The sequence below is a fragment of the Hemiscyllium ocellatum genome, chromosome 32 (assembly GCF_020745735.1).
Source record: "Hemiscyllium ocellatum isolate sHemOce1 chromosome 32, sHemOce1.pat.X.cur, whole genome shotgun sequence".
In the NCBI taxonomy this organism is placed as follows: domain Eukaryota; kingdom Metazoa; phylum Chordata; class Chondrichthyes; order Orectolobiformes; family Hemiscylliidae; genus Hemiscyllium; species Hemiscyllium ocellatum.
The window spans coordinates 39,987,498-40,001,819 of NC_083432.1; the positions used below are offsets into that span (position 1 = coordinate 39,987,498).

General features: G+C 40.6%; 1 protein-coding gene across 10 annotated transcripts in view; it reads left to right on the forward strand.

Moving 5' to 3' along the window:
* The window catches only part of raraa (retinoic acid receptor, alpha a), a 564,031-nt gene that overhangs the window by 346,810 nt on the left and 202,899 nt on the right, over positions 1 to 14,322 (forward strand). The gene's annotated exons all lie outside the window — the stretch shown is intronic.

A 14,322-nucleotide genomic window follows, 5' to 3' on the forward strand; every position in this document is an offset into this window, starting at 1 on the left:
AGATACTAAATGAATATTTTGCATCAGTGTTTACTATGGAAAAGGACATGGAAGATATAGACTGTAGGAAGATATAGACTGTAGGGAAATAGATGCTGACATCTTGCAAAATGTCCAGATTACAGAGGAGGTAGTGCTGGATGTCTTGAAACGGTTAAAGGTGGATAAATCCCCAGGACCTGATCAGGTGTACCCGAGAACACTGGGAAGCTAGAGAAATGATTGCTGGGCCTCTTGCTGAGATATTTGTATCATTGATTGTCACAGGTGAGGTGCCGGAAGACTGGAGATTGGCAATCGTGGTGCCACTGTTTAAGAAGGGCGGTAAAGACAAGCCAGGCAACTATAGACCAATGAGCCTGACCTCAGTGGTGGGCAAGTTGTTGGAGGGAATCCTGAGGGACAGGATGTACATGTATTTGGAAAGGCAAGGACAGATTAGGGATAGTCAACATGGCTTTGTGTGTGGGAAATCATGTCTCACAAACTTGATTGAGTTTTTTGATGAAGTAACAAAGAAGATTGATGAGGGCATAGCAGTAGATGTGATCTGTATGGATTTCTGTAAGGCGTTTGACAAGGTTCCACATGGGAGACTGATTAGCAATGTTAGATCTCATGGAATACGGGGAGAACTAGCCATTTGGATACAGAACTGGCTCAAAGGTAGAAGACAGAGGGTGGTGGTGGAGTGTTGTTTTTCAAACTAGAAGCCTGTGACCAGTGGAATGCCACAAGGATCAGTGCTGGGCCCTTTACTTTTTGTCATTTACATAAATGATTTGGAAGCAAGCATAAGAGGTACAATTAGTAAGTTTGCAGATGACACCAAAATTGGAGGTGTAGTGGACAGTGAAGAGGGTTACCTCAGATTACAACAGGATCTGGACCAGATGGACCAATGGGCTGAGAAGTAGCAGATGGAGTTTAATTCAGATAAATGTGAGGTGCTGCATTTTGGGAAAGCAAATCTTATCAGGACTTATACACTTAATGGTAAGGTCCGAGGGAGTGTTGCTGAACAAAGAGACCTTGGAGTGCAGGTTCATAGCTCCTTGAAAGTGGAGTCGCAGGTAGATAGGATAGTGAAGAAGGCGTTTGGTATGCTTTCCTGTATTGGTCAGAGTGTTGAGTACAGGAGTTGGGAGGTCATGTTGTGGCTGTACAGGACATTGGTTAGGCCAGTGTTAGAATATTGCATGCAATTCTGGTCTCCTTCCTATCAGAAAGAAGTTGTGAAAGTTGAAAGGGTTCAGAAAAGATTTACAAGGATGTTGCCAGGGTTGGAGGATCTGAGCTACAGGGAGTGGCTGAACAGGCTGGGGCTGTTTTCTCTGGAATGTCAGAGGCTGGGAGGTGACCTTATAGAGGTTTACAAAATTGAGGGGCATGGATAGGACAAATAGACAAAGTCTTTTCCCTAGGGTTTGGGAGTCCAGAACTAGAGGGCATAGGTTTAGGGTGAGAGGGGAAACATAAAAAAGAGACCTAAGGGGCAACTTTTTCACACAGAGGGTGGTACATGTATGGAATGAGCTGTCAGAGGATGTGGTGGAGGCTGGTACAATTGCAACATTTAAGAGGCATTTGGATGGGTATATGAATAGGAAGGGTTTGGAGGGATTTAGGCCGGGTGCTGGCAGATGGGATTAGATTGGGTTGGGATATCTGGTCGGCATGGACGGATTGGACCGAAGGGTCTTTTTCCATGCTGTACATCTCTATGACTCTATGACTTTATGACTTTATGACTTTATATTGTTATAGCAAAATGCACTGCTCAGTCAGTAAAATAATTAACAGGGAAATACAAGACTGAGAAAGAACTTCCATTAAGTGAAATTTTGTTTTATTTGGAGATAACCTGCTTGTAAACATAAAGCTGAAAGGTTGAGCCTATTCATAATATGAATATTGTTCCAGAGTGAATGCATGGTAGTGTTAGACTAGTATACAAATACACCTGCATTAGTCACCCAAATATATCACATTTGCTCTGGATTTATAAACTTAACTCACCTGAAAAACCTTTAAACTTGCAGACATGTAGTTTTAATGTTGGCTTTTTACTTCTGGCCCTGTTGACAGTCTGCAGAGAGATGCACTGTCAAGAAGTGGAAAAGTCAATGTTTCAGGTGTAACCCTTCTCCAAAACGTTGACTTCTCCACCTCCTGATGTTGCCTGGCTGGCTGTGTTCTTCCAGCCTCCTGCTGGTCCACCTTGGATTCCAGCATTGGAATTTTTTTGTCTCTGCAGAGAAATGTTGGCTGTGGGAATTCATTTTATGTTGGTCTTATGATCTCCTCATCTAGCTTACTTAAATGCAATGAACAGGTCCTGTGTGGCCGTGTATTTCCATCATGACATAAGTGTCAAGTGTCCACATTAGCGCTCAGTGTTTCCTTTTGGCCTGCAGACTGAATTAGGTTCTTAAATTTGGTTTTGTATATCAGTTGATATTTTAGAAAGTTATTAATTTGAGATATATTTTCTAATTAATATATTGTCCTATAATTTTTTTTCTGCATCTTTCTTAAATCCCTTTTTCTAAAGGAAAAGAATTACTTCTGCCTGTCTATCCTAGTTTTTTTTTCAGCCTAGCTAAATGGAGGAGGGAATCCAGTTTAAAAGTGAAAAAGTGACAGCGATTTTCCTATATATCTATATATAATAGATTGATGAGAATGCATATTTGCAGAGTCCTGATCAAGATCTGTGGAGTTTAAAGCTAAGTTGAGATTTGAAAAATTGGTTAAGGTTTAAGACTAATCCTTGATTCAATGGAATTAACAGACCAGTTAGATTTTATTCACACACTGAACAAGACATGACAATGAATCAGGATAGAATTTGAAGCCTTCTTCGAATGCATGTGGCTTATGTTTTGAGAATGGAAACCCTTCTTTGTGATCTTTCATTGAAGGAATGTTTTTGTAACTGAATTTAATTTTTTTCATCCCCTCTCTACTGGGTTCCGTCCTTATGTAAAGGGATGACATAAAATATCACAATTGGAGCTATCAGATCATTTGAAAAACTTTATTCATAGTCATTGTTGCCATCCTCCATCTGTTTTGAAGGTATAGCTTCTTGCTGAAATAGCATTTCACAGCAAGATATTGCCTATCAGTTTCTAGCACTGATAGCCAAAAAGAGTTTGAAACATTTCACGTAAGGAAGCTTTTTTCGAACTACGTATTATTCTTAGTGTGTTATGATGATGGGTGTTAGAAGCTGTTTAACCGCAGATGTTTTAACAACTGATACTACCCAAATCTTTACTGGACATTTAGAAGTTGTCACTGCAATTGGGGAGGGAACCCATGTGATTTTCCTTTGCCTAACCCAGAGTTGGTAGGGTCAGTCATATGATTTTAATATGTTAAAAGGATTTTTGAGATCTTCATGAAGCCTAGCTGAACTTTTATAAAATTAGATTAGATTACTTACAGTGTGGAAACAGGCCTTTGGTCCAACAAGTCCACACCAACCCTCCGAAGAGCAACCCACCCATACCCATTCCCCTACATTTATCCCTTCACCTAACACTGCGGGCAATTTAGCGTGGCCAATTCACCTAACCTGCACATTTATGGACTGTGGGAGGAAACCAGAGCACCCAGAGGAAACCCACGCAGACACAGGGAGAACGTGCAAACTCCACAGAGACAGTTGTCTGAGGCGGGAATTGAACCCGGGTCTCTGGCGCTGTGAGGTAGTAGTGCTAACCAATGTGCCACCGTGTCGCCCAATTGAATTTACCTGACAAATAAAAATTGGTCAGTTAAGAAATTTCCAAGAGTCGTTATGGACTGACAATGATCAAAGAAAATTAAGGCTGAAAACAAAATCCATCCTATGATGCATTATTAAACAAAATAAACAAGAAAGTCCCAGGTTCAGATCATTTGCACTGATTTAGGTGATTTCAGTCAGAGCAATCTTTCAGTCCTCTCCCTACATTTTCAGTCATGTAATGCCCATTACCGATTTTCAGATCTACAGAGTAGTCATGTAGGAATCAAAATATTAATTTTGTTTCTCTCCACCAATGCCGTCAACCTGGTGAGTTTTTCCAGTGTTTTGATTATTTCAATCCATAGGCCACTTTAGCTTACTGTGGAAAGAAGAGATTATTGGAAGAAGGAAGAAATTAGGCAATTTTCTGTTGCTTCATTTAAGCATTTTTTCTCAGTTTTAACTAACTAGGAATAATGATATGTCAGGCTGCTGCTTGGCTTCTCATTGCTGTTGTTATAGAGTGATTGTACCAATAGTTAAGGTCACATCCATCCAGAGAAACCATATTTTCTTCAGGCATTTTGGAGCTTCATGGAGCTCAGCTTGCTTTTGGAGCCACACTGTGATTTTACTTAATGTGTGTCAGTCAATATAATGATGATTTATATATGGATATTTTCAAAGATTTATAAAATCAATTTTTCTTTTTTAATAAGTTAAATGTCAAGATTGTCTGGACAATGGGCGCCCTCCCACCTACTGGTTTTACCTCAGGCATCTGCTTAAGAGAATAATGGAATGCATGATAGATGGTGCTTTCCAATTGTCAATAATAGTGGAAGGAATCTGGTGTTTATCCAAGAAGATTAAATCTTGGAGCACATGCCTGATGAAAATAAAAGCTAGAAATATGTTCTCTTTGGCAAGAAGCGGAAAATCTAAGCTACCTGACCATGAATCTTCAGTGTTCATAAGAGAAAGTTCCCAAATGTTGTGCCAGTTTGTTGAATGTTATCTGAACAGTAATCACTGTGTGAAGGTTTAGCATTAAGGTGCTTGCGCATGGATGGCTTATTGTTAACAACAGACACAAAGTCCCTCCTTTTTGACCCCACAGTACATAATATGAAGGAGCTGACAGCCAAAGAGGCAACTGCTGTTGAGTTCTGAGAGTTCCAGTTGAAGTTGTACTGTTGTTGTAAAGGAGACTGATGGTATATACGAAAGAGCATTAGAAATAGGAGTGGGCGTAGGCTGTTTGGCCATTCAAGTCTGCCCTGCCATTTCAGCAAGATCTGCCCCAGGTCCAAATTCATCTTTTTGTGCCAATTCAGCATAGCCTTCAACTCTCTGATATTTCACATATCCATCTACCTTTCTTTAAAAAATACTTTCAGTATTTGGAGATAGCAAAAAGTAATGTGTTCATTTTGAGATTGTGGGATTTTGATTGAACACAATTCCCCCCTCCCCCCGTCACCCCCAAACCACCCCTCAACCCCGAGCTGCAACAATGGCATTAAATGCATTTGGTTATCTTACAATAAGAGTTTCTCAGACTTAGATTGCTAAGTGACAGTAAGTGATAAAAGGAGATTTTAAAGTGCGAACATAAATTTTAATACGTTTTTGTTTTCAGCCACCAATTAGGAACACCTGCGATGGCTGGAATGTAGACTTACTTGCCACTGAATCTGCTCTTAATTTTGTCTTTTAGAATCCAGAATGAGAGAGAATCCACAGTGTTTAGCTGTTTGGAAAACACGAATGCCCTTTAACAAGAACTCTAAAATTAGATTATTGCTTCAGCTGACATTTTGTATTCAGGTTTTCCCCAGGCAGAGCTTTTTGACCATAGTTTTGTGGTGGGAAGTTACAATGTGTTAACTAAACTGGGCCGATGAACACTGTACATTGAAGGCAGGAAAATAGTCTGCAGATGAGTTTCTAAGTAAAATGTATTTTGAATGAAATTTTGGACAGAAAGAGGTTAATCCAGCTTCAATCCCAAATTAAACCTTTGCGTGTAAGCAGGGCTCTAGGCTGCAGGCTGAGGAGTTTCATTATGTTGTGGTATCTGAAAGCTGACAGTGATGGAGGGCAGCATAAAGAAAGCACATTTGGAAGTCTTTAATAAACAAGGCTGGATTTGCAATATTCTGTGATCGAGTGAAGTGGCTGGAGGGTATGCCTTGCCGAGATGTCTTATCAGATGGATGACACACTCCAGACGCAAGAAAGGAAAAATCATATAGACAATATACTTCTGTACGTAACCAGCAATAAAGAGGCAAGAAGCAATTGCAGGAAGGGATGAAGCCTCGGAAGCAGAATAAATGAAGCATGGTATGCAATAAAGCCATTTTGATAGCTTTATTTTTGCTTACCGTAGCTGGATTGAACAGACTGTGGATTGTGGATTTAGCAACCATCAGCTGATCCCCACCTGAGAGCCAATTTTATAAGTGTGGAAAGGGTTATTGGAGCTGTACTGTTTTATGCAGGGAAGTTGTGAAAGGCTACACACATCTTTGAATAAGGTTATGAATGTAACTTCCCATGAGGAAATATTTGTGCATTTGCACTTTAATGAAGTGGGTATTAAAATCTTAAAAGCATCCCAATTAGAACCATAAAGCCATAGAAATACAGTGCAGAAGTAGGTCATTCGGTCCATCTTGTCCGTGCCAACCCAAAGACACCCAGATATATTTTCAAGCCACATTTTGCTACACATGGTCCATAGCCCTGCAGCTTACAGCACTTAAAGTGCAGACCAAGGTATTTCTAAAAAGAGTTCAGGGTCTCTGCTTCCACCACCAACTCAGGCAGCAAATTCCAGACTCTCACCACACACTGCGTCAAAGTCTTTCATCATGTTCCTTCTAATCCTCCTGCCACTTAGTTTGAATCTGTGACCCCTGGCTTTTGAATTCTCTGCCAAGGGAAACAAGTTCCTCCTGTCGACTCTATTTCAACCCCTCACAATTCCCCACTCATGTCACCCCTCGGCCTTCTGTTCCAAGGAAACAACCCCAGCCTCCCCTATCTCTCCTTGTTGCTACAATTCTTCAGCTGTGGTAGCATTCTAGTAAATCTTCTTTGCACCCTCTCCAGGGCAATCTTGTCCTTCCTGCAATGTGGTGACCAGAACTGCACACAATATTCCAGTTGTGGCCCCACTAGTGTTATCTCAAGAGTCTGTTTTATTAAGATTGCAATGCAAGTGGATCAGTTCCTTTAAACAAATGTGCTCAAATTAGTAATAAATACCATGGTGAGGGGAATCACAGGTGTTTTTTTATTGGCCACCAAACCCCACTTCCACCCCTATCAAATAAACTTTTCGATTGGATTTTAATATAAGTTCTCATCTGTGCTCTCGTGGACATGAAAACACATATGGCACCATTTAAAGAAGAGGAAAAACATCTAGAAAAATTACCAAGTCATTTGTCTTATTGCTTTTTGTGGGATCTTGTTTTGTACAAATTGACTGTTGCATTACAAAAGTGCTTGTGCTTCAAACATACATAATTGTTTATGAAGCAAATTGGATGCTCCTGAAGTCATAAAGGCCATAATATAATGCTATTTAAAATTTTCATCATCTTATTTAAATCTGTTCACTGCCTTGCAGTCACCTGTCTCTTAAGTTTTCCAAGCTTGACGATCCTTCAACTTTGCAGTCCTCCGACTGTGGTCTCTTCTGTTTACACCTCTTACTTCATCTGTGTATGATACATTCAGCTCTCTAATCTTCCATACTTCGGAATTCCTGTATAAACTTCCATAATCTTTATTCTCTCTTTGGCTTAAAAGACTACCTTGCAATAAATTCCATTAGCTTTTCGACTTCAAGTGGAAAGAGAGAATCTGTAATGATAAAGCACAGATTTGTTCAGTAGGCAGCTGAAAGTATCATATGTGACCCACCAAATCTTTGTTCAAAAGACAGGCACGTGTGACTGGAAGCTTTTGAAAGGGGCTACTTCTATAATCAGTGCCATTTCTCTCCATATTTGCTTCTGAGAGGCTCACTAGTGAATCTATCAAAGGTAGGAGAGAAACAGTCTATGATTAATGTGTAAAAAATGAGCTCTGCAGATGCTGGAGATCACAGCTGAAAATGTGTTGCTGGTCAAAGCACAGCAGGCCAGGCAGCATCTCAGGAATAGAGAATTCGACGTTTCGAGCATAAGCCCTTCATCAGGAATGAGAGAGAGTAGCCAAGCAGGCTAAGATAAAAGGTAGGGAGGAGGGACTTGGGGGAGGGGCGATGGAGGTGGGATAGGTGGAAGGAGGTCAAGGTGAGGGTGATAGGCCGGAGTGGGGTGGGGGCGGAGAGGTCAGGAAGAAGATTGCAGGTTAGGAGGGCGGTGCTGAGTTGAGGGAACTGACTGAGACAAGGTGGGGGGAGGGGAAATGAGGAAACTGGAGAAATCTGAGTTCATACCTTGTGGTTGGAGGGTTCCCAGGTGGAAGATGAGGCGCTCCTCCTCCAGCCGTCGTGTTGTTATGTTCTGCCGGTGGAGGAGTCCAAGGACCTGCATGTCCTGGGTGGAGTGGGAGGGAGAGTTAAAGTGTTGAGCCACGGGATGGTTGGGTTGGTTGGTCCGGGCGTCTCTGAGGTGTTCTCTGAAGCGTTCCGCAAGTAAGCGGCCTGTCTCACCAATATAGAGGAGGCCACATCGGGTGCAGCGGATGCAATAGATGATGTGTGTGGAGGTACAGGTGAACTTGTGGCGGATATGGAAGGATCCCTTGGGGCCTTGGAGGGAAGTGAGTGTGGAGGTGTGGGCGGAAGTTTTACATTTCCTGCGGTTGCAGGGGAAGGTGCCGGGAGTGGAGGTTGGGTTGGTGGGGGGTGTGGATCTGACGAGGGAGTCACGAAGGGAGTGGTCCTTGCGGAACGCTGATAGGGGAGGGGAGGGAAATATATCCTTGGTGGCGGGGTCTGTTTGGAGGTGGCGGAAATGACGGCGGATGATACGTTGTATGCGGAGGTTGGTGGGGTGGTAGGTGAGAACCAGTGGGGTTCTGTCTTGGTGGCGGTTGGAGGAGCGGGGCTCAAGGGCGGAGGAGCGGGAAGTGGAGGAGGTGCGGTGGAGGGCATCGTCGATCACGTCTGGGGGAATCTGCGGTCCTTGAAGGAGGCCATCTGGGCTGTGCGGTGTTGGAACTGGTCCTCCTGGGAGCAGATGCGGCGGAGACGAAGGAATTGGGAATATGGGATGGCGTTTTTGCAGGGGGCAGGGTGGGAGGAGGTGTAGTCCAGGTAGCTGTGGGAGTCAGTCGGTTTATAATAGATGTTTGTGTTGAGTCGTCCGCCCGAGATAGAGATGGAAAGGTCTAGGAAGGGGAAGGAGGAGTCTGAGACAGTCCAGGTGAATTTCAGGTCGGGATGGAAGGTGTTAATAAAGTTGATGAACTGTTCAACGTCCTCGTGGGAGCACGAGGCAGCGCCGATACATTTTCAGCTATGATTAATGTGCATGAGTAAGAGTTAACTCCACTCAAGGTCTGGAGCTGCGATGGACTGGAAGTCTTTCAGAAAGATACTGGCTTCAGGAGACTGGAAGTGACAGTTGGGGAAATTTGAATTTGCAAGGGCGTAGTGGAGCTTAGGCAATTGGTGTGGTGTGGGCGGGGATATTGTTGGTGAAGATTGGGCAGGCTGTTGGTAGCGTGGAGAGGAGTGAGTAGAGAGGCAGGAAGGTAATTTGGGAGGAGGGGTGGTTGCAGCAAAAGCCTGGAACTGTAGGAATATTAACCTGGGCGGGCCCCAAGGGAGGAAGCGCAAAGCAGGCGCGGAAAGGAGAAGATTCCAGACAGGGAAAAAAAAATCCACTTCCACTTTCATGTGAATTTTGCCAAAGCGAACTCATAGTATGCCCCACCAGAGGCAAACTGAGCTCAGTGTTAAACCCAGCTTGTTAGCTCACCCTCAATCCCCAACTCTGACCCTCTTCCCTGTTCATCAGGAGTTGGGGGTCTTGTCCTTTTCTGTCTTTTGATCTACTTTTTAACTGAAAAAGCTAAAAATAAGGTTTTATTAGTTAGCTCTGCAGCTTGACCTTTATTTTTAGTAATGTCTCGTGAAGATGATTAACTCATTACTTTTTCTTGACGTTCCTATTGTGACAAAATTCACTCAGTAATGCGTGCACTGCTATCCCCTCCCATGAAAAGGTTGAGCAATCCCACACCTTGCATAACCCCAGCAAAAAGCACTTTAAAATCATTACCTACATTTCTAAAAGTACCTCAGTGTAATAAATACTGTCTGCGTTTTTAGGTTTTAGTTTACAATCTTGGGGCAATGCAGATGGCAGTTTTCTTTTTCTAAGTGATAACAAATTATGTTCACACTTCAGAAAACAGAAAGTTGATGGCAATAGACTTTTTTGGAGGAGTTCTGGTCTCAGAGTCACTCTATGATGTCTACATAATCAGTACCCAACGTTAAGACATTATCAATGTGGAATACAAGTCCTCTCACTCACTGCATCCAACTTGCGTCAATGGAGGAATGTTGCAAGGTTTTACCAGATACACAGTTGAGAAGCCTCAGTGTCTGATTCATTTGTTTAGAATGAGCCTATAGAATTGCTTTCACCTCAGAAAAGCCACGATCTTGGTTTCCTGCATCCACAGAGAACTTGTGAAACAAGTGCACAATGTCACATGCAATCAATACTGCTGTGGTACATGTTAAGGGTTCACACCAGGCACTGTGAGCATGTGAGCAGCATTTTAATTTTAGATAGGTTGTACTGAACAAAGCAAATTTAGCAGATAAAATATTGCAGTACCTACAGATTGACCCTAAGTGAAACGTACCCCTGGTACTGATTAGAAGCACCAAGTCAATGCGTTTGCATTAGAGTATGAATAATCAGATTTAGGAAAATACTAAGTATACTCTAACCTCTGACTGCAAAATGAAAGAGAGCAATAGACTATTCTATAAGGGTCAGACTAAATTACTGCTATTATGTCTGCTATTCCAGGCATAACTGAACATAGGACCCTTTTTGTACCTGTTTGGAACTTATCTTTGTGATTATTTGTGTATGAGAATGAAGCTGAGTTAACTGATGCTTTCTGGGGAATAACACAACTCACAAGTCCCAGGGATTATCTCTGGATCACCACTCAGCAATTCTTACCAGAAAGTGTGCTTGTGTGGTTATTGGGTGAGGATCGGACAGAATGATGTCTACCATAGATGAATGAGCTGCAGCTACTCCAAATTTTGGTTCATATCAAAGAGGCATTTTCAGACAACATAATAATTGATTTCTCAGTTGAGAATGCAGTTGCTGAGCTCTTAGCCAATGTATTGTGGACTTGAACAAATAGTCTAGGTTTACAGTTCAGTTTGTAAAGTTTTGAGAATGTACTGCACTGTCAAAAGTGCTGTCTTCAGTTAAGGTGTAAAAATGTGATGCTGTTTGCTCTCTCTTGGTGGATATAAAAATAACCATGCTAACCTATGAAAAAGAACAGGAAGTCTGTGTTTAGGCATTGAAATTGCGATATAATATCAGATTATTTCTATAACATTGTAACACAATGGCAGTTAAAGTGTCTTGTGAAGCATTTTGGTGAGATTGCCTTTGGACAGGATACTGAAGTACAATTTTAGTACAGCATCTCTTGGGTTTGATTTGATTTCTTGTTTTGAATTGAAACCAGGTTGAAACTGAAGTGAAAGTAAGTGGAAGCATTAATTCAACAATTCAGCCAACATGAGTGAATCACAGAACTGTTAAGTGCAGAAAATGGCACATTTTTCATTTTCAGCTAATAGTCTTTTAAATGTTGAATGACCCTACAATGAGGATGAAACTGAGATGTCAAGTTTTGGTTAGGTTTGTACATCCTTAATACTTCAGTTATTCTCATTTTTCTGATGCAAAGTGTCGTCTCATAATGAAATATGAGGAAACCTTGATTCAAAACATTTTAAATCTCAAGTCATTTGAGTGCTCAAACCTCATTGATGCCTAGCTTTCTGGAATTGTACTTTGACTGCAATACATTAGAGCAGCATCTCTTGTCCAGTCTATAGACAGACCTGAATGGAACATTATAAAAACAGTTATGTGTCTAATACTCCAACTGTGCCTTAATATGCAAAAGTAAGATCAATTATCTGTGAAAGGACTTCCTTGAGTAGTATTTATATTCAGGAAGCAATTGAAAAGAAAATTACAAGTTAATCTGTGATGCATTGATTATATTAAAGGACTAAACCAATATTAGACCTATAATCCATCCAAATCTGACTGATGATTTTTAAAAATGTTGAAGTGTAATGAAATATAGGCAAGAAAGAGATTCAAACACAAACTTCTTCATATTAATTTGAGAAAGTTAAGTTACAGAATGCCATGGGAGAATGGTACATGAAAATCTTCTGAGAATGAATCAGATTGAGATAATGGCGGTTATATGAACTCCAGTCTTGTGAATTTCTGAGTATTTCTGTCTCTTTCATTATGCTGTGCACTTTGTCTTTTTTATATGTAATATTTGTGTTTTAAAGGACCTTATCTCTCTCGCTCCATTCCACTGATTTTGCCCCCACCCCAAATGTTCCAGTCTGTCTTTGATAGAGGCTTTCTCTCCTGCTTATTTAAATATTAAGATTTAATCACATCCAGTACCATTTAAGTATTGCTGACAATGAAATGTTTCCTAGTTACCAACATATTATTGTGCCAGAAATGTTTAACAGACAACAAGGGTAGACCTCAAGGAGGGCTTATTCAGAAAATATTTTGAGTAGCAATCTGTGTGGCTTTTATATATGATTTTTTTACTAATGATGTTTTTCAATTAAAGATTTACAAAATAAACGATGTTGCAATTGTCCTGTCTCAAGGAGCATGAATATAGTGAAGTCAATATAGTCAAAAGAATGCAGAACTAAGTAGCAAAAGCAGTGGGCTATAATTTGTAAAGTGCCATATAAATAACAGGAGTAATATATTTTAACGTCTCTGTTGTAGGTGGATGAGCTGATGTGGAACAAATATCCTCCAACATTTGCATTTGTCTTGTGAAGTCTGCAATGAAATTCAGTAAATGGTGATTTCAGTTTTCATTTTTTTGTCAAAATCCAACACTGATTTGCATTTGCTTTCTTCTAATAGCCAAGAACTGTAACAGTTTTACTTCTTTTGATTATGGAGTCACAACTTAAGAGTGTTTGAACTACTCAATTTTCACGTTAGGATAGTAAACTGAATCATTTCACAAAACTTTACACTGAGCCACTGCATTATTGTGGTGTGATATAGTCTAAAACCGAACTGGCTAGTACTAATGCTGCAGTTGGTTACATGTAATAATGGAAAATTTGTTGGGAGATGGTGACCCAGTGGACTTTTTCAAGGATATTAATTTTGCTAAGTAGAGGAAATGGACCGTGCTATTTTCAACAAAATGTACCCTTTGAGGGTAGAGGCTAGCAAAGAAAGCCTTCGTAAGCCAAAAGCAGAAAGTAGTGTCAGGTTTGATTTCAGCTGTGGGAAAGGGAAATGGTAAAAGTGGGTGATCATCAAAAGGGTGAAGAAACAGTTCCTGGGTGTTAGATTACATTGAGAAGAAAATGGCATATGATGTACTTTCTAGTATTTTATTGTTGCTTTTGTGTTGCCTAGCACTTGCAAAGAATAAGCAAGAACAAACATCTGAAGTACAAAGTTTAATTGTTCGGCAAATATTTTGTGCTGATCAGATAACACATTTATCGTTGCAGTTTCAATCATGTCAACATAGGAGCCCTTCAGTTTGAACCACTTATATAAATGAGTGTCCATTCCTGTGAGCAAAGACATCTTTGAGAAGATACTCTTGGCTCGCTGTTATTCTAGCTATTTATTAGTAGATAGATAATGCATTCCTAGCTGCTATGAGATTCCTGGTTGCATATTTCTGTAGAAAATAGCAACCCAACTCATTTGACATCCCATTTGATTTTCTTTTCAAAATGGATATCGAACAGCCTATAAAAGGAGCTGCCAATTTACTATCGGCAATTCTCCACTTGCTGTCGAGGCCATTTCATTCTGTAGATTGCTTGCTTTGAACCAAGACAAAAAGTTTTAGTTGGTAAGTGAAAGATTAGTCAGTTCCCGGCTTTCACTATTTAGAAGTCTTGGTTGTTTAGCAAAGCAAATCTGCTTTTTTTTGCTGATGCCTTTCCTAGTTTATTTTTCTCCCAACATTTTTCTTGAATGCACTGGGTAATGGCTTGCAAATATGTGATACATCAGAAATTCTCTCTACATTTATGATTATAGTAAACAAATGTGGTCGCAAAACAGATACATTCAAACCAGATATGGGCAATGAAATTGTTAAAGACATTTTATAAAAAATAAAAGTTGTCACTAGGGAGTAAGTGGCAGAGGTTTAGGCACTCCTCTCATTAACACTGCATATCTTGTAAAAGCAACCCTCCATTATGGGGAATGTTTCCCCAGGCACAGTTTAAAAGAGAATATATGGCACATTAATATTTAACCCAAGTCTCCTAGCCAATTTTCTTTCCATACAATATAATG